The sequence below is a fragment of the Astatotilapia calliptera genome, chromosome 18 (assembly GCF_964374335.1).
Source record: "Astatotilapia calliptera chromosome 18, fAstCal68.1, whole genome shotgun sequence".
Taxonomy (NCBI): domain Eukaryota; kingdom Metazoa; phylum Chordata; class Actinopteri; order Cichliformes; family Cichlidae; genus Astatotilapia; species Astatotilapia calliptera.
Genome location: NC_137439.1, coordinates 29,705,031 through 29,725,109, shown reverse-complemented (window position 1 = coordinate 29,725,109; position 20,079 = coordinate 29,705,031). Strand labels below are relative to the sequence as shown.

At 39.2% G+C, this 20,079-nt stretch overlaps 1 protein-coding gene across 2 annotated transcripts in view; it reads left to right on the top strand.

The window, feature by feature from the left end:
* Positions 1-20,079, top strand: part of slc6a9 (solute carrier family 6 member 9) — a 78,870-nt gene that overhangs the window by 39,582 nt on the left and 19,209 nt on the right. The window lies entirely within an intron of this gene.

Below are 20,079 nucleotides of genomic sequence, written 5' to 3'. Positions count from 1 at the left end.
TCCAACTTCTTCTTCTGTGTAACCTTCAGCTTTTAGCAGTTCAGCACTTTTGTTTTCAGGTTAAATTCGGGTTTTTTTTTTTTTTATCTCATTCAAAATTTTTAACTTAAATTCAGTAATTATTTCATTTCAATGCATACATTCAGATTCAAGCATTCACACTGCAGTTTCTTCAGAAAATGCACTTTCTAGTTTTATTTGGCTTTCCTTTTTTCTTTTTTTCTTTTTTTTTGTCCAGGTGCCTTTTAGTCAAACTCGTGACTGAAACCAGTGTCGTTGGATTTCCTCACTTCCAGACAGTCTGCATGTAGGAAAAAAAAAAAGAGTTCTGTTCTGGCACAGCCCTTGCCATTTTCCTTATCGTTATCACAGTCTTCAAATACTTCTCCATTTTCTAAAATCATCCAATATCCTGTCTCAAAAGTAGCGTGGCTGCCCAGCTTCGATCAAAACTGTGCTCCTTCATTTCCGCTGTCATTACACGGGTCACGTCCTTCCTCATAGACTATTGTCCCAACACGGCAAGTACGATCTACCGCTGAGGTCTTGTGTGATTTCAAGGCACGCTTGACTAATAATTGCAATAATAAGAAGTTCAGATGGATCTGGTAATTGCTAAGTGAGTGCTTGTGATTGGTCTTGACACACATCCTAGTGAAAGAAGAGATGAGATAGATCAGAAACTATTTCCATATCCCGAAAATGGCTCTGAGTGCTCTGTCATAGCTTTGACTTCATATTGTTTTGAGAAAGTGATTCAGCCTGTCGTTACTTTAGCAATCAATTATATATATGCGTGCTAATCAAGTAAATTTCATCTGATAAATTCTGTCAAATTTACCATTTTACATTAGACTTGTATAGCAAAGTTGCATGTAATCACATTACTCAAAGGCAACTTTTTTTTGAGGCTTTTGAGTCTCTTAACTTTTTTTGTTTCAGATTTTCATAACTCAGAGTGCATTTATAGCTTCAACAGCTGACCCAGATTGTTGCTTTGCAGATTTTCACACAGTGCTTTGACAAGAAGCGCTGTTGTGCAGAAAAGTTCTTCCACTGTGGAGGCATTCATCCAGCGCTGCTGCACTCCAACACCGACCTTTTCTGTTTATGTCTGCCTTCACGGGCGTACGTCGACATATTTAGCCTGTCTGCCCTGCAGGCGGTCACGGTTTTAGTGCCAGTTGATGTTCTAAAACAACCCTTTTAGCTTAAACATCACAAACGGATTTTTTTTTTTTTTTTTTTTTTGGCCACAGTATTGGAAAAATAAACATTATCAGGAATTAAGAACCATATTGGAATGGAATCAACTGTGAAACATCTTTGGATGTCACATATAATGTTATGGTTGCTGCTAATACAGTTCAGTACATTACATCTAGCGTAGGAAGCCAGCAGGGGCCCACACATGAACACACACACACACAGAAAGAGAAACTCTGCCCATCTGGGGGCAGGTGTTGCAGTTTATGGAGCGTAAGTGCAAAGTAGCCGTGTTCAATCACCGCACCAAGGCTTAGCGAGTAAGGGAACAGACACATGTGGAAGCGAGAAACGAGAGAGGCTGAAACAAATTTAAAAAAAATGTATGTGTGTGAGTGAGTGTGCGTGTGCCCCTTGTCCATCTCCCTGTGGTGGCTCTAACCTTCGGTCTCATTCTGACTTCACTAAGTTGGGCTTCCGGGCTCACAGCTGCTTTGCAGAAGCACAGCCTCGTACTGCATCACACACAGCAAACTGATGATACATGCATGGTTCAACAGAAGAATAGAAGAATTAATGATGGATAGTAAGTGATTGGCTTGCTAAAAGGAGAGCTGTGTAACTGATGGGAGGGATAGAGAACTGTGGGGAATTGTTATTGCTCAGCTGTTTTAACGTGCAAGTCCAGTTTTCATGCTGAGATATATAAATTCACACAATAGATTCATTTTTTGTTTGTTTCTTTGCTTAAAAATGAAATGCTTTTTTTTTTTAAATTTGATTTGATTTGATTTGATATGATATACCTTTATTAGTCCGACAAGGGGAAATTTTATAAGGCTGCCGACCTATTGCACGCAATGTCGGCACCATCTTACCCTCCGGCCATACATACATTACACAAAACATCACATGGGGAAGACAGGTCCGAGAGGTATAACAATGGAAAATGCACCACATTAATTTACTACAAGTTTGTGCTTTGACTTCAATTTGACTCATGAATGTAAAATTTAGTGTAATAGCTTCTCCTTAGTGTTTAGTGCCACAGAGTTTCAAAGTTTGTATAGCGGCAACCTTCGGTCCTCCTTTGCCGCTTCTGCAGAACGTAAAGTTTCTGACTCGTGCTCTTGTTAAGTCGCTTGGATGCCTTCCGGTAGCAAAAAACGAGGCGAAGGAAAAAAGGGGCAAAACATTTATTTTCCATACAAATCGAAAGGTACAAAACAAATGCCTCTGGTGGGAGCTCCGTTTATATTCCCTTTATGTTACAACAAAAAATAACATTAAAACGGCGACGGTCAGAAAACTGTTGCTCCACGTCCTGCTTCCTTACCTAACCTTCCATTTCCCATAGGGCTGCCACAGGAAAAGCCTCCATATATTTGATTTAGCACAGATTTTTACACCGGATTCCTTTCCTGACGCCACTAGGGTCATCTGTCTCTGGGGCAACACTAGCTTGTTCGCCCCTGATTCTACAGCTAAATACTTTGTCCCTCCATGCAAACTCCTGTGGTACAAATTATATGGCAATTTTGGAATTTCTTTTGAAAATTTGTTGAAAAAGGGGGAAAATAATATTTCTTTCTTATGTACCTTACTTAATATGCACAAGGCTCAAACATTACAAGATGTATTTGCAATGATTTGTGTGTCATAAAACCCAAAGTTTTGCTCACAGAAGCCAAACCGCTGAAATAAGAAACTCTCGGAAGACTTTTTCTAGAATGTGTTTCACATGCCAGAGATGCCTAAAATGACAGGGTTTGGGCTTGAGGCAAAAGGAAAGGTGGAAGCAGGCTTTGACCTAGGGGGCCGGACCATAAGGTAGCTTAAACACAGATCATTTTGTTGTAGTTATTATCTTATTATCTAATTCTATCTCTAAAAGTGGTCAGGTTTTTTTCCCTCCTGCTTTGTGAAAACTTGTCGACGTCATGCCATGTCGTAGACATACTGTCAGTTCAAGTGATCTTTTATTATCATCCTTAAAGTTGTTATAAATAGTATTGATGGATAGATGAAAGGGGCTCAAATGTGAAAATGCACTCTTGACCATTTTTAATAAAGGGTAGGGAGCAAAATGTGTGTATAGGTGGGTCAGTTAGCCCTGCTCAAGTTAGCCCTGCTAGAGTTACCATCTTCTTCCAAAAACACCCTATTCAGGAATGTTGGGGTCATGGCAAGGGTGAAAAAGCCTGAAGCTTTTAATGTCACTGGTCAGCACCTTTCAACCTGGGGGTTTTAGCCATTGGGATTGACATAAATCTTTTTTTGTCCTATGGTAGCATTGATATTTATCGTTGGCCTTTGATTTTAGGCCAAAAAAATAGACTGAATCTAAAAGATGTTTGTGGGGTTTTTGTACCTTTTTGTGTTTGAATTCATTGATTTTGACTAATTATCATTATATTGGTCCACATGGTCACATTTTCAGGAAGCCATAGAAGCCCTTGACCTTGGACTGTACAACACTGTGGTGACCACTGATTTATTCAGGTTCATGCAAGTTTTTAATACAAACTGGAATTAACTGGATCATTGTGGGGAAAATCTGCCTTTTTTGGTTAAAGTCAGTCTCAGGCTAATCAGGTACTACCGTTAATTTTGTCATTCTGGGGAATTAGGATGGAAGCTCCTTTTCATCTCGACTGCTGTGATAATTAGTTAACAGTGACGGATGCTTTTACAGTCTGTCAGGCTGAGAATCAGACTTATGCAGCGCTTTTACTGCTTCACATGCAGCTGATTAACAAATGCTCTCTAAAATACCACACAGGCAACATGGTAGAGTTAGAAGTTTGTATTTATTTAGCATTTGCTGCCAGCATCTCTGTCCAGGACAATCTTTGTTATGTTAAGAAATTGGACGTCCAGTTTAATGTGTCCATATATCAAGTATATTTGCCACATATGTGATGCAACATCCTAGGACTTTTTACAGTTTAGCTTGGTCTTATTTTTTTAATTTTGAAAGGCATTTGTTTTGATGTCTCACTGTGGGATGTGCCTCCCTACGTATTCCTCATAAGCATTTATTTCTTTCCCACAGTCCTGATTGGCTGGTTATTACAACAACTACCGTATGTTGGGCAGAATCACCCATCCTTAAGTTGCACTATTCAATAGCCGTTAGTCAAACGGCTCTATAATTCATTTGAGATAAGATTACAGTTATCTGTAAATTCATCCAGATGCCTCCTTATTTATTAGTCATTTCTAAAGTAATTAAGAATCATAGCCTTTCCACCAAAGTGACCAACAAAAAACACTCCAACATTAGTTACCCTCTTCTGTGTTGCATCAATTTGGGTTGTCCAGACAGTCATTCTTCTTTCTTCAAAATAACTTACAAAACAGCAAGTCGGTGGCTGCAGGAGTTGCAGCGCATATTTAATTCCTATTCAGACCACATGTGCTTCCATTCTCAGCTGGTGCAACTCTTCCCTCCATAGACTAAAACAATAAAACAATATCTTTTGGATAACAGCTGAAGAACAATGTTTCAATTTTCTCTGTAGGTATAATTACGCCCTTACTAAAGTTAAATGTCAGTGTGACAACTTTATATTCCAAATCACACTGTAGTGGTGCCTTTTTCTTTGTTAATGGTTAGGCTGTAATGTTGCTATAGGGATTTTTACAAATGTATCTATCTAAATGCATCTAAATATATAAATTCTCAGTATATTGACATACATTTTTTTGGCAACTTTTTACAAAACCGAGTGAAAAAGTTCATTATTATATCGATAGTAGTAAAAGTATAAAGCATCAGATTAAGCAATGCTTCAGACTACTGAACCCCTACTACCCCCCCCCCCCCCCCCCCCCCCCGAATGTTCAGCACAAAGTTACGCCGATGAGGGAACACATAAATGGGGAGGTGGAGGTTATGATATTTCATAACGTCGTACTCATACTTAAAGAGAAGTGAAAAAGAATAATGAAGGACTTGTTACTGTTTTTTGGGAGGGGGATTTGTCTGGGTATTTGACTCAGAGCTGATCAGGAACAACTAATAAAGGAAGTACATAGACTTAAAGAAAGTCCCAATCAGGAGTAATAATCAGGAGACAATACTGTCAGACCTGCTGAATCAACAAATCACATAAACAGACGAAGTGGAAGTAGTCTAAAGATTCACAAAAGGCAACACATCACGCCAGGATCTAAAGAGACTTGAGAACAAATAAGAAATAAAGTCATCAGCATCTATCAGTTTAGAAAGGGTTAAAAAGCCATTTCTAAACCAAACCATTACCCATAAATGGAGAAAACCTGGAACAGTGGTGAATCTTATGAGTGGCCTACACAATTACTGTGAAAGTGACTCCTGACTCATCCAGGAGGTCATAAAGAACCCAGAACAACATCTAAAGAACTCAAGTTATTGGCAGTGTTTATAATTCAATAATAAGACAGAGATTGGGGGAAAAAATGGCATCAATGGCTGAGATGATTTAAAAAAACAAAAAAAAACAAAAAAAAAACACGAACCCTAATGCTGACCAAAAAGAACACAAAGGCTCATCTCACGTTTGTCAAACCTGTATTTTATATTTACACAAGTTATATTTGTCTAACATTAAAATTTGTTCAACGATCTGAAACATGCAAGTGTGAGAAAATGTGCAAAAAAAAAAGAAGAAGAAAAGAAATCAGAACTAAATTATGTATTTACTGCAAAAGCCCACATTGTTCAGCAGTGGAAGGTGCATTGCTGTAACCTACATGCTTCACATTTACATTACGTTGCACTGCAACTTGCAGAAAGAAGAGCAAGTTTCAAGCAAAACTCTGAAATGGGCTGAGGAGAAAAGGCTGATGAGGCTTATTCATCAGCTTTGTCATGGATTTGTAGGAAGCAAAAACCAGGGGAGAAAAGAGCTGATGATGGGGCTCGTTGAGGCAGCATGTTCACCGTGTTAGCAAGGAAACACAGGAGGGTTTGGGGCTGATAATGCTTGTTGAGGCTGCATAAGTGTGTGCGTGTGTGATTTTGTCCATGCACACTCTTGTTGAAGCAGCACACTTGCTGTGCTGTTCGAGGATTGAGGGCGACTCTATTGAGATAATGCTTGTTAATTCTGCCTCAAGTGAAGAGGGCCAAAGCAATGATGGAAAACAAGAGCAAATAAGAGAGACGGAACAAGATTGGCCCCGGCATTTTGATGAGCGTTTGCTTTTGAAAAGGAGGAAGAAAAGCAGATAAATGTCAGCGATGCATCCATCAGTGATGGCACAAAATGATAAGTCGCCAAAAATCAACTAAATATGTCAGAAATAAATTTTGATTTGCTTAACAGGAAATTCAAGTGGCATAAAATGTTGACTAGGAATAACTGACCCCCTTTTTTCCATTAGCTTTCTACTTTTAAAATCTCTTTGCTTTATTTGAATTTTAGGTTAATCTAGAAGAACAATACATGGATCTTCTATTGTGGCTGTTTAAAAACTGTCTTTAAATGTAGTCTACAGTATATCAAACAGTACAACCCTAAGCAAATGTATGGCAGGTATCACCAATGTCACAAATAACTCTACTTCAGGTGACTCAACAGGGTTACGAAGCCCTAAACCATCATCTGTGAATTTTCAACTGACCAAATGTTGTTTAGTGAACTCTGTAAAGAAATAAGCCCATCATAAACTCTCAAAATCCAAAGGTATTCAAATTTAAATCAAAGAAATATAAGATAAGTTTAGCCATGTGTGAATTTTCACTGTTTGGGAATCATTTCAGCAACGCAAGCCAAAAACAATACTGCCCTGCAGCCCAAGTTGTAGTAAACACTCCGACTTGAACACACTGTTTACTCACACTACTGGCATCACTGGATGCCATGTCTGTGTTCTTGCATAAGGATGTGTGTCCCTACATGTGTGTGTGGGTGCGTGTGGGGGTGTATGGGGGCGAGATGGATGCAGGTGAACAGCTTGCAAGGGCCAACAGTTCCGCAGGCCAGTCTCGCGCATCACTTGACAGCCATGCCCGATGAAGTCCTATGCACAAATGAACTTGTTAAGCAAATGAGTGAACAAGCAAGGGAGGGGTGTGGGTATGGGTGAAGGGTAGCGGCAGGAGTGTGTAGGTGCACATGGCTACAGCAGCCCCTGCTAGACTTGCCTTCCTGTCTGCGCATATCACCCCTCTTTTCCTTTTCCCTTTCTGTCATTCTATCCTCTCAGAGAGCTCTCGCTATGCGACTCTATTTCAGTCTGCCTCTTCCCATCTCTCTCCTTCACTCAGCTCATGTAATACTATTGTTTTATTAGAGAACAGCCTATTTCTGATTTGGATTGGGAGATTATCCTCACAATGTCTTGACAAGGTACTGTCATCCCATATTCACAAATAATGGACCGTAAAACAGACTGTCGCAACAGATCAGGGCTTTGCATGAGATGGTAATGGTCACGCAAAATTTTCATGGTATTTACATGCATCGGCATGTGGCTGAGATACACAAACAGGGCTGAAAATGTGGAGACAGTCGGAGAGTTGGTGTTTATTTCCGTCCTCCTTCCTGAAATAAAACTCTCTGATCACATCACCTGTACTGACTACATACATGTGTAATATTAATGTGCGGCACATAAATGAAAATATAAAGGTCCACTAGCATTCACTTTTAGAAACTCGTGCAGTCAGTCATAATGACAGTGCACTAACCTTTGTGCTGACCACACCCATCTTCCTTGCCCCTTCTTAGACCCAGCCCCCACCATACTTATAAAGATGTCAACACATCTAGCCCCCCCTCACCTTCCTTGTCCCCCAGGGAAGCCATTTGGGGATTCCAGCATGGTAAGTTTAGTTCTATAAGTATCACAGAGGTAGAGAAGTTGGCCATTCACAAGAACGTTGGGAGCGTTTGAGGGGCTCATGCTGCTTTTCCAAGTTCCCCCACCATGAAAACGTATCTCAAGGTAAGGAGGTGAATGACATAGTCCGGATGTTTAAACGTGGAGGTCCTTTTCAGTTTTCAATGAGCTACGCATGTGAGTTGTTTAATACAAGAGTGGCTAATCAATTTGAGCTTTAGGGTAAACAGTTGAAATAATGTAAGGGTAAAATAGGTTCCCAAAAAGATTATTTTTAGTAATATCCAGGTTTTACTTTGATAGACTAAACACTGCTTTTTGTTAGAGTTTGTGCTTTTGAGTACAGATTAGATTAGATTAGATAGAACTTTATTAATCCCTCGGGTGGGTTCCTCTGGGAAATCCGATTTCCAAAAAAGCACAGCACCGACAGAAGTTACAGAGTTACAGAATATTATATATATATATATATATATATATATATATATATATACATACATACATACATACATACATACATACATACATACATACATACATACATACATACATACATACATACATACACACACACACACACACACACACACACACACACACACACACACACACATACAGAGACAATATAAATAAAATATACGAAGGGGATAAATAGAATAAATAGGAATAAAAAATACAAGTGAATTGCACATTTCAAGTATTGAGTCTATTGCACTGTTGACTATTTACAAAAGTATTGCACAAAAGGTATTGCACAGTGAGGTGAAGAGGCACTACAGCTTAGTTGTTCCCCCCTCCTTTGTCCTCCTGTTTCCCCTCCCTCTCCCCTCCAGAGAGGAGTTAAACAGTTTGATGGCGTGTGGGACAAAGGAGTTTTTAAGTCTGTTAGTTCTTGTCTTTGGGAGAAGCAGCCAAGCTTCTCCCAAAGCCACTGAGTACAGATTTGTACTTGCTGGTCTTGTTTTTTTAAACAGCCACATGGTTCTACTTTGTGGTTCTATTCACGCAGTTCACTAGATATCATCTTACCAATCAACTGACCAATCACCAAGTGGCTGACTTGGTTGTTGTTGTTTTAGCAAGCAAACCATTTCACAAACGCCTTCCAGAGTAACCTGAGGATTTACGGTGTCTTTTCTTTGACACACTGAGCCACTTTACACACCGTCTTATACTTTGTAATATGTTTGAAGCAGAATTGATCTCCAAATATCATTACCTCACGTCAGAGAGAAACAGTTTTGGGTTTTTTTGTTTGTTTTTTAGGGGGTGGGGGTGTAAATGACTCGAGAAAGGTAAACTAAAAAAGAGACCTCTCTAAACCGATTCATGTGAGAATGTAAATGTCTGCTGCAGCTAAAAAGACATTTCTAAAACAGGTCAGTGTCATGTTGGACTGTGTGAGAGTGGAATACTGTGGACAATCTGCCAACCTGATTCTTCAGAAATTGGATATACTGGGTAGAGACAGCAAGTGGAAGATGATGGCACATACTTATGGGCAGCATTACCACATATTTATGGTGTTGTACTTGGTTGTACATATGTCAGAATTGCAAAGAATTACAAAAAAATCCCACAGACATTCTTCCTTTCTCACATTATTTGTTGGAAACTTGGAAACAGTTGTGAAACTGAAAAGAAGCATGCTGATGCTTTAAATTTATCCAGGTATGTTCAGCAGAATTGTCAAGACACTTTCTAATGGGTTTTCAGTGCTGTAGAAATGCCTACCAAATAACACCTCAAATCAATCTATCGCTAACCAGCTTAATCACTGAGATCTCATGTTTAATGTATTTTGGGAAGAGTAACATGCATTTAGAGCTTCCTACTGATCGGCCAAGCACTTGCTTTGTAGATCATGAAAGGAGGTTTCCTTTTTATTTTTCTATATAGCATTTCTGGACAGGCTGTAGTAGGTTAGGCTTTAACTATGCCATTGCTCATACTCTTTGGCTAGCTGTTGTGATATTTTGATACACTCCTCTTAATCTATACTGTGCTTAATTTCATTCACTTGTGAACGTGTCACTCCTAAATATGTGCACCTGGAAGCAAAGCTGAATGTTAATACATCAGCACTTTTTAAAAGTGAAATAGAGATGCCTGACCTTATGAAAGACACTCAGCAACGTAACCTGTAGGTGACCCTAGCTTCTGGGCAGCCATCTATCCACCGTTCATCTGACAGTGCTTGGTTTTCTCTCATCCTCCTCTCTCCTTCTCACAACACCCCATCCATTGGTTTCAATTAATCAGCCATGGAGCGGAATTTATTCAGTCCCTGCCCAGTGGGATTCTTTGGTATGTGGCCCCAATGGTAGCAGGTTGAGAAGCCACGGTCTGCAGTGTCTTTAGGCCTATTACTCTCACCTCACAGCCCACTCATAAAGAGAGCTTTGAGCAGACTGTTTTTGCGGGGGGATCCGGTAGGCTTTTTGTACCATAATAACCAATTGGATTGAGTCACTGCAGACAGACATGTTTACTAAGCTTCTGCATAGGTGGAGTGAGAGAGATTACATGTGCCACAATCAAACACCAGGGCCCTGATTACTGGCTGAAGGACAGTCTGGGAAAATGATAATGTTTCTTCCCTAATCACCTAGAACTGGTGTTGACATTTTATTTCACTAGTAGTATCAGGACTGTATATGTAAAATGGTGAGCAACATGTTGGGTTGCAAAGTGGATTGCAGTGGGGCAGGAACTATATACATACTGAAGTATCTTAAGCAGCATGTTTGTTGTAAGACTAAAATAGGATGCACAGATGGAATCGGCTGAGGCCCCAGGTGGTGTTGGCCAGCATTTACATATAAGCTGTTGATCTGCTGGGATTGAGCATGATCTTCTTGAACTAACATAGGTATGCAAAAAATTTGTACAATTATTTAAATGTAAAAGAAGATTGAATGAAAAGCACAATGAACTGATGGGAAGGAACAGAATATACTGTTAAATCCTTCTTGAAGAGTTATTCTTTTAACATTTAATAGCCTTTGATTTCTCATAGAATTTATATGGTCATGAATATACTGAATACTTTCTCTAGTTTTCCTCTTTGAATGACATTTGACCTTTGCTTTTAATTTCAAGAGACTGAGTGAGTTATTCTGGTGCTAGAGAAGTACCGACATCAAAAAGCCATTCTGGTGCTAGAGGTCCTCTTTAACTGAAAGCTCTACATAGTGCCCAAAATACAAGACTAGTGATTTAGAGATCTGGTGTTACATTTGGAGCTGCTTGTGAGATTGCACACAAAATACACCTGACTACCGATTTGACAAATAGTGTGTGAGACAGTTATGTGGTCTAATTTTCACTTTTATCTCCAGAAACAAGAAAATGTGTTTTCATTGCATTTTGAGGTATAATAAAAGTTTCTCTCCCTGATTGAGTAAAAATCATCGACTAAGCAAACCCTCTTCAGGTAAAGCAAATAGCTAAAGCATTTGTAGATGTTCCAGAAGGATCGTTTCTTCGACCTCTTTTATTTACTCTGTAGACAAACAATATTATCTCTGCCACCCAAAACTGTAATGTACATTTTTATGTAGATTACACTATTTTATATGCCACTGGCTCCTTCCTTGATCAGCACATGTACAGTCTGCTTATGATACAGTATATTTCAGAAATCTTTTCATCAGACAAAAGCTGTTTTAAACTCTGATGAAACTAAGTGCACGATATTCACCAGGTCACCTGAAAGTATCCAGCCTACAGTCTGTATTCAAACCCTCCACGGTTATAAAATTGAAAATGATTACACTTGAATCAGGTGATTTTGTTTACATGAATGTTCATCCACCTTGAAGCCTCGTTATTCTTTGTATCTGTCTGTTATGATTTATCACAGCCATTCTTTTCTTACTCACCATTTCATCATATAATGATGCAACATGGCTGTACTGCAGACTGGCTGCTTACCTCCTTGATTGAATTTAAACACAGAACTCACAATGACAGGTCAAAGGACACTTTAACATTAGCTGTGCCTCTTATTTACACTAAACCTGCAAAAACTACATACAATTTATGTTTATAATAACAGCTATTTTATTTCTCTTTGCACTGCTGGTCGAATCCAGATTGGTGAGTCAGTGACTGTAACGCTAATGATAAATTTAATCTATACAGTTTTAACTGGATTAGGAGAAAACCTTGACATTTTTTTTAATCAACCCACATATGCACACTGATTTAGACAGACCTATTCCCAGTCTCCATTTCCTTTATCTGTCACATTTATTTTTCTCCCTTATCCAGTTCCACTTCAAGTTCATAAACCCAAATGAGGTATTAAGAACTAACTGACCCAATTTGAATTTAAAATAGCTGAAGTTTCACGAAACAACAAGGTCTGTTTTAATAATAACACCTGGATATCACAAAGTAGCATCTACGTACATAATACAGCAGCATGAGTGTGCACATGCTAATTATATATTGGATCCTGTGTGGGTTTTCTCTCACATATATGACAGTATGTAATGAAATGGTGACCAAAAATGGTCACAAACAAATAAAGTAAGTAAAATAATCACAGCTACTATCTGGTACGTTTGATTAAGGCAAAGCCCTCATGTAAAAAGGCCATCTTTCACTGGCTGCTGTAATAAAGCTCAATCTTTACCACTGCTTCAGATCTGTTTGAGATTTGAACGGACAAAAGCAGTCAGACTGATGTTCTGGCAATTTGTTTCAATGAGTGCTTCGTTAAAAAGGCTAATAACGGCACCTAGGATAGGTCTTCATTTGAAATATGCCTTCTAGAGGTGGGAATCACCATATATCCCACGATACGATATTATCACGATACTTAACGCACGATACGATATTATTGCAAAATTTAAAAATATTTTGCGATATTCAGATTCTGTACATAAAGGTAAACTTTATCAATATTCATTTTATCTAATATCAAAGTCTCACACTCAGTCTTTCTCTCATTTCAGTCAGTTTTATTGTTGACAAACTGAACAGTTTGTATTACAGTCTAGTCCAACTTAACTGAATGCAACCATCTGGTACAATTATAGCTATTCTGAACTATGCAATTTATGATAACTATGCAGCCCATTCAGCAACTGAAGAATTTGAAAGTAAATTAAAACAAAATATAATTTTACATTAAATAAAAGTTTTAAACTTAATTAAAATAAAACATGTCTTAAATTAAAAGAAGTAAACTGTCATGTTTATTGCTGCCAAAAAACAAGTTAAACACATTTGGACAGTGAAGGAATGTCAGGATTCTTGCTCACAAAAAGGAGCTGATCAACATGCTCTGAAGTCAGAGTTCCAGTCCACAAAAACTTTTTTTGTAACAAAATATCAATTTCTGCTGTCCCTGTATCGATACATTATTAGCAAACAAAATATCACGATACTACACAGTATCGATTTTTTTCCCCCACCCCTAATGCCTTCATGCGTAACCACAACGAATGTGTGCTTTCTGTAGGGCTCTAACACTGTAACATAAAGTTCCCCTCCCATGTAGTGTTTTCAAGCGCTGGAGGATGATTTGCAGAGCACAACTACAACCACGAATAGTAACATCTGGATTTATAAGAGGAAAACAGAGATTCCGGTCACAACATCTACAATCACACATAAGTAACCCGAGCGTCTATGAGCGTTTAAAAGACATTTTATGTTACAAATGAATCTCGATTTGTGGCTGTTTTTTATTCAGGTCACACCCAAAACTACAAGTGTTATTAGGCAACAGGACAAACATTGTAAACTCATCCCCACGTGCAAAAAGGCAGATTAATCAGTGCCTGTGTGAAATTAACAGCTGTTGTTACTCACCTACATTACGGCATCTGTAAAGAGCTTTGCATTTACTGTGGAAACCTTTGGTACAGTCGCCCCACAGTGCTGTTACATGTCATACACATATGAATTATTAGCAGGATGATTCCAGTTTATGGCATACAAAAATTATTATCAAATCCTATTTAGTTGAATTGTTTTTCTTACTAAACCACTTCTGTCCTTGAATATACATATCACACAACTGATGGTGTCTCTAAAATGAACATGGATGTAACTATTTGCTTAAAGAAGCCATTTAAACTTTCACTGGATGGAACTTGCAGATGTGCATGGAGAACCAGCTTCCCATGTGAGACCGCTGAACTGTCGGTAAAATGCCATCGCTCTACAGGAGACATCTCAAAAATACATTTCTTTCAGATAGGAAATGACACGCACAGTAAGCAGTTGCACGATATTAACAAATCACATTCTGTTAGGAGAGATTATCAAGCAAGTCTTTGCAGAGCCCAGCACTGTGCTCCCCGTGACTATTGAAGTGTGTGAGAGAGATGGAAGTAGTACAGGGAATTTTCAAAATAAGAGAAGCGCCAGTACACTGTGCTCTAAGAACATAGTGTCCTAACCACATTTGTGGTTGTAGAAGCCAAAGTAAATTTTGTGTGCGTGTGCGCGTGCATGTGCGTTTCCATAAGCTGAAAGGAATTTTGTTGTTCTTGCCACACTCCAGTGGACAGTATCTCTTACAAACATGGCTGCAGCTGTCAGGAGATGTCGGTTTGAAGGTTTGTGCTGCTGTCTGTCAAATTGACCCAGTGTGTGCATTTAAACGCATGTGTGTGTGTGATATTGTGTATAGTCCACAAAGCTGAAGTGCTCTCTGTGGGCTGTGAGAGGAGGGAGGATGAGCAACAGCAACTTCAAGAGGAAACACATGAGGGGAAAGGTGCAGCGGCGGGATAAAACTGAATTACTTTTGCAGCGAGAACACAAACCAATAAGGTCTATTACATTTATTTAATATTTATGACGGGTTTCCAAAACGAGCAGGCGGTGATACTTGACACTGATGTTGAATGTGATACATCCTAACATGCTTTTCATTTATTTACACGTCTATGTTTTTTTTGTTCTGTTTTTTGATAAAGCATTACCTGCAGCAGACATGTGACATGCTGTGAAAAACATCTTAGTGAGTTTTTGAAGGGCTATACATCCGTCCTACTGGAGAGCAGTTATTCTCTTCACAGAACACCTGCAAGCCTTTAGAGTTACGCATGTTTGTGTAAATCGCACTGATTCCACCTTATGTCACTTTCCATTCTAAGCCTGCACAATGCAGATCAGCAGTTCTCGTTTCATTTACATTTCAGGCACTGAGCTGACAGTCTTTTCAAGTTAAGCTTCTGGGAGAGAAGAGTTAGATGGTCTTATTTTGTCAGCTGCAGTTTGACAAAATGTTGGAGTCCCACTGGTGAGATTACTTTTGCAGAATAGGTAACTAATGGTAATATTGCGAGTATCGATGTATTGTTACTGCTAAGTGCCCATATGCAGCAGGCTCTGAATGTAATTAAACACTGGCTAATCAGAAATGAATCAGACACAAGCTGAATCAATACTTGATTTCAGCTTGTTTTTTTTTTTTAATGTAAATAATGTTTTTGTATGTCTATGTTTCATTAAACTATTGCTATAAAACTCCATTAAGATATTTTGAACTCCACGAGTCAGTTTCCTCAATGAGGCTGAATAATAATTTGTTATTCTTGTAGTCTCTGTTTTTTAACAACAAAGGCTGTAAAAATGAAGCTATTATGGAAATGTCTTAGACACCTCTGGTTTAAACATAACATGAGGTTGTACAGAAGTCTATGGGACTCTGCAGTTCCCTCAATAGTTTAATGTCTTAATAAATACAACACAATGCTGATGTTGTAAATTTTGGTTCCACATTAGAGTCAAATAGGAGGATAAATCAGCTATGCTTTTCTTTGTAGCTGACAAGTAACTAGCCTATGAGCGTTCACCGTCCCTTGGTTTCTTAGTCAGATCTACTTCCTGTCTTCTTTGTTTGACATAATGATAGTAATGGGCCTCAGTCACACAGGCTTAAAGCCCAGCTGGTGACCAACTGACCACTAGTTGCAATAGAAAATGTGTATTCCCCAACCAGTTGTGAATGCTTGCTGTTGGTTGCTGTGAAATTGATTGTGAAAGCCATGTTCAGGGAGGCCTACATCAGGTCAGTGAGCACCTGACAAACAACCAGTCACTAAGAAAAAAGCATATTTCCAGACCGGTTGACAAGTGGTTGCTGGAGATTACTTGAAGTCTCTAGTGTGAAATTAGTTACACAGAAGGTGCTGCACCAAAAACGTCCCTGTGACTGGTTTGACTACAAACTGTGGTTTGTATGGGAAATGATAACTTGTCTGCAGATGCTCGCAAGCTTCCAAGTGAAAATTCAAAATGTACATTGGAAAACAGAAATGGAAATTATTTACTTTCAAAGTAAAAGTTGCCAACTATCTTTTCTTTGAAGGCAATTTCTGGTTTGCATCACGCTTTTTGAAGTTTAGCAAGGGCTCGGAGGGTAAATGGCGACGACAGTAATCTGCTTTCAACCAAAGTAAAGTCACAAGGAGGTTTCTGGTACAGCACGCTCTTTGTGACCCTGGTCAGGAAATGCACTCATTATATGAAGCATAATGTGACACGATTTAAGAACTGATTTAAGCTGAACAAAATTTAGTGGTTTTCATTTTAAGTCTTTATGAGCAGTTTGGAGTACCGAAGCAGCAACTGAGATGATACAGTCATGAGTCTCAGTGAAGTCACCGTCACTCGAAAGAGACCCTGGAAAGAGAGAGAATTTTAAAGCGAAACAGAAGGAGAGCCACGGGGAGAGGGCACGCGTGGGTCTTACATAAAGCCCAGATGGTTCTAGGGAAGCGCATGATGGGGACATGGAAGGGTGGAGGGAAATAGAGAGCGGAATCTGTGCATCTGACTGAGTGACTGAAGGCTACAACACCTGGATGGAAAGATACAGATATTGGGGTCAGTCAAGGAAGCAAGGGGGGTCATGAAAAACACAAAGTGTTGCTTTTGCGCAGTGCAAACAGATGTGTGTGTATATAAAGTAGTTAAACCTTTTGTTTTTTACTACAGATGAGCCTAAAGTCAGCTTCAGTAAGCCCAACAATGATCTCCAAACACTATACATTTGCCTTATACGTTTTCTGATAAAGCACTTTTAAAGTGACGTATCTCAGTCTGCTCGTCCACATCTTCAAACAAATGTTGTGTTTTCCACATAGTGTTAATCCAACAATTGCTGCTGCTGGGCATCCATTTCTGGACAAATCCAGCAAGCCACAGGACCCAACAAAGCAGATGAAGGAGGCTTTACTGCATCTAAATGAGCAAACGAGTCTGGAAAATGTATGCTATTAAAGCCCAACCTCTAAACATCTACATGTTAAGTGCTCTCAAATGGTTAATTTAGCTTTTGAGAGTTTAAGATGGTGACATCTGACATTTAATGTTACTTTTGGGAGGGTTTTATATTCAAAATGATAAAGGTACACTATATAAAAGTTCAAGTTGCCCAGTTAAAACTATAAATGCTCCCACAACTTTTATATGAATTGGTGGACTTGGATGGATGGAGACTGCTGCATGAAAAATAGTTTCTCATGATGCAAAAGAAAGATGGTGCCTCATAATTATCCTGCTGTCTGATCGATGAGGACTATTCCCTGTGATTAAATAGTTGCCTGCTTTTTCTTCAGAGTGATTTTAGGTGTGACCTTTAATCTTGTCTTGATGATACTGTTGTGTTACTAAGCAACCAGTCAGGTCTGGTTGCATGTTTCAGATAGCTGCAAATACTCTGAAATTTAATCCCAAGCATGTTGTTTTTATGCGCCCAGTCTCTCCTGTTTACAGCAAGTTAGCCAAGCTAAGCTACTGCTGGCTGTCCGTTTGCATATGGCATACGTTAGAGCAGTATCAGGTTTCTCATCTGACTGTGACCAAATAAGTGTGTTTCCCAGAAAAGGTCTGACCTAATTGGATACCAATTCATTCCAATGTATTTTATTGCTACAAGAATAATCAGGTTTTTCACAGTACATAATGATTTTTGCATTTTAAATGTATGAACTTTGCACTGACACAGTGTCTGTTTTTCAAAAGATTCATGTCCACTGCTTGTTTTCAACTTCAAATTCACTGTGAGAGAGGTGCGTGCGTGCGTGTGCGTGCGTGCGTGTGCGCGCACGCGTGTGTGTGTGTGTGTGTGTGTGTGTGTGTGTGTGTGTGTGTGTGTGTGTGTGTGTGTGTGTGTGTGTGTGTGCGCGCGTGCGTGCGTGCCTGTCTTAAAACATCAGGTTGAACTTTTGAAGAGCTGACACCTAAGATTTAGGGGTCAGTACTATTCCTAGTGTTTTGTCTCTTGCTCATGTTTGTCTGGTCTCGGACACACAGCGTGTGTCAACCTGTGTTCGTGTGCATGTGCCTGTGTGTATCTTCTAAAGGCCCACACCTGGTTTCTAATAGGGAAAGACGTACAAGAGGCACAGCAAGAACACGCAGCTGTCTCGCATGTTTCTTTTCCTTCCAAAGTCAACTCCAGACGGAGATGTCATAATGTGCGACACGCTGCGCTGGCAGGCCCACCGCTGATGGTTTCCACTTGCACGCCGCTGTGGCCGTGGTTTTCACTGCGAACAGCTCCTTGTCCACGACACTTGTGTTTGCTGATCTTCCTGTGTGTCCCACCTGCAGCCTTTAGCCTAGCACGACGAAAGGTCAAGGATGCTAGGGGAAAAAAAAGATCTTTGTTTTGCTCTTCTAACATGCAAGCACAGCTAGACTCAAAGACAAACTACAGGGCTTTGGGGAAAATAGCACAGCTGTTTGTTTGTTTTGTGCGGTTGTTGCTGTTTTGTTTCTGACTTTAAAAAAATTCTATTTGTAATTTTCTGTTTATGAACAAGATGTCTCGCCATATTCTGGAAGCATGAAGTGTGAGGCTCGTGGTTCTTTGTCTGTGCACAGTTTTCTCTCCAGAACATCGTGTCCTGAAATATTTTTGTAATGTTAAAACCAAACATGCAAATCTAAGAAATAAAAATATATATTTTTAAACTTTTATGGCATTGCAGAAGAATTACCAGTTTGCTGCTGCACTGAGGGGGTGTGTTTTTATGACCAGTATTCCTCATTTTCGTCAGATTCAAAGCCAATCGCATTGAAAATACCAGGGTATTCATGCAACGAGTCTCAGAGAGCAGCCTCTGCCGCACATAGATAACACAGGGAGCCCAGATGAATGAATGGTGTCATTCATACAGCAGACTGCAAGAGCTTATAAGACATATATTTATATTGGCCAGAACCAGACTGCTGTATAAAAGCATCTTAAAACAAGGAAAATTCATAAAAAACTGGCAAAGTAAATCCTAATGTAATAGTCCATCCAACCATCTTGCTTTTAACACAAAGGTAAAAAACTTAAATGTATGAAAATGATGCTTTGTCAGGTCAATATCAAAAAGAAAGTTTCCACTTATTTCACATTATGAATCTCATACAAATCTCTCAAAAAATTGTATTCATATATATATACAGTACCAAATCCCTCTACAATAATACAGAGCAAAGATCAGACGACTCACTGTGAGCAAGCCCTTGGCAGCAGCGGGAAGGAAAATCTCCCTTTTAACAGAAGGAAACCTCCAGCAGAACCATACATAAATACAGAAATTTTACCTCTTGAAAACTTAGCAAAATTTTTTAATAGTTTTGTGTTGTTGTACTGACCAAGCCTTTGTCTAACTCAGTGGTTCTTAACCTTGTTGGAGTTACCGAACCTCACCAGTTTCATATGCGTATTCACTGAACCCCTCTTTAGTGAAAAATAAAATAGGATTTTTTTCAAATTCAAGACATAGATATGTTTTTTACTGATGCACAAAATGAGCCATGCATGTCATGGCGGAGGCTCTGCCGAACCCCTGAGACCGACTCACCGAACCCCTAGGGTTCGATCGAACCCAGGTTAAGAACCACTGGTCTAACTGAATTACCAGAATGAAGGCAAATCTATGTAAAACCCCAAGACTTCGTAGATCGTAGCGAGGCAGGTGAAGGAATGCATCTCTGGCAGTGCTCAAATTTCACTAAAATAAAGTACATCCTAAATTAGCAGCATTTATTACACTGAAAGAGCACAAGTAC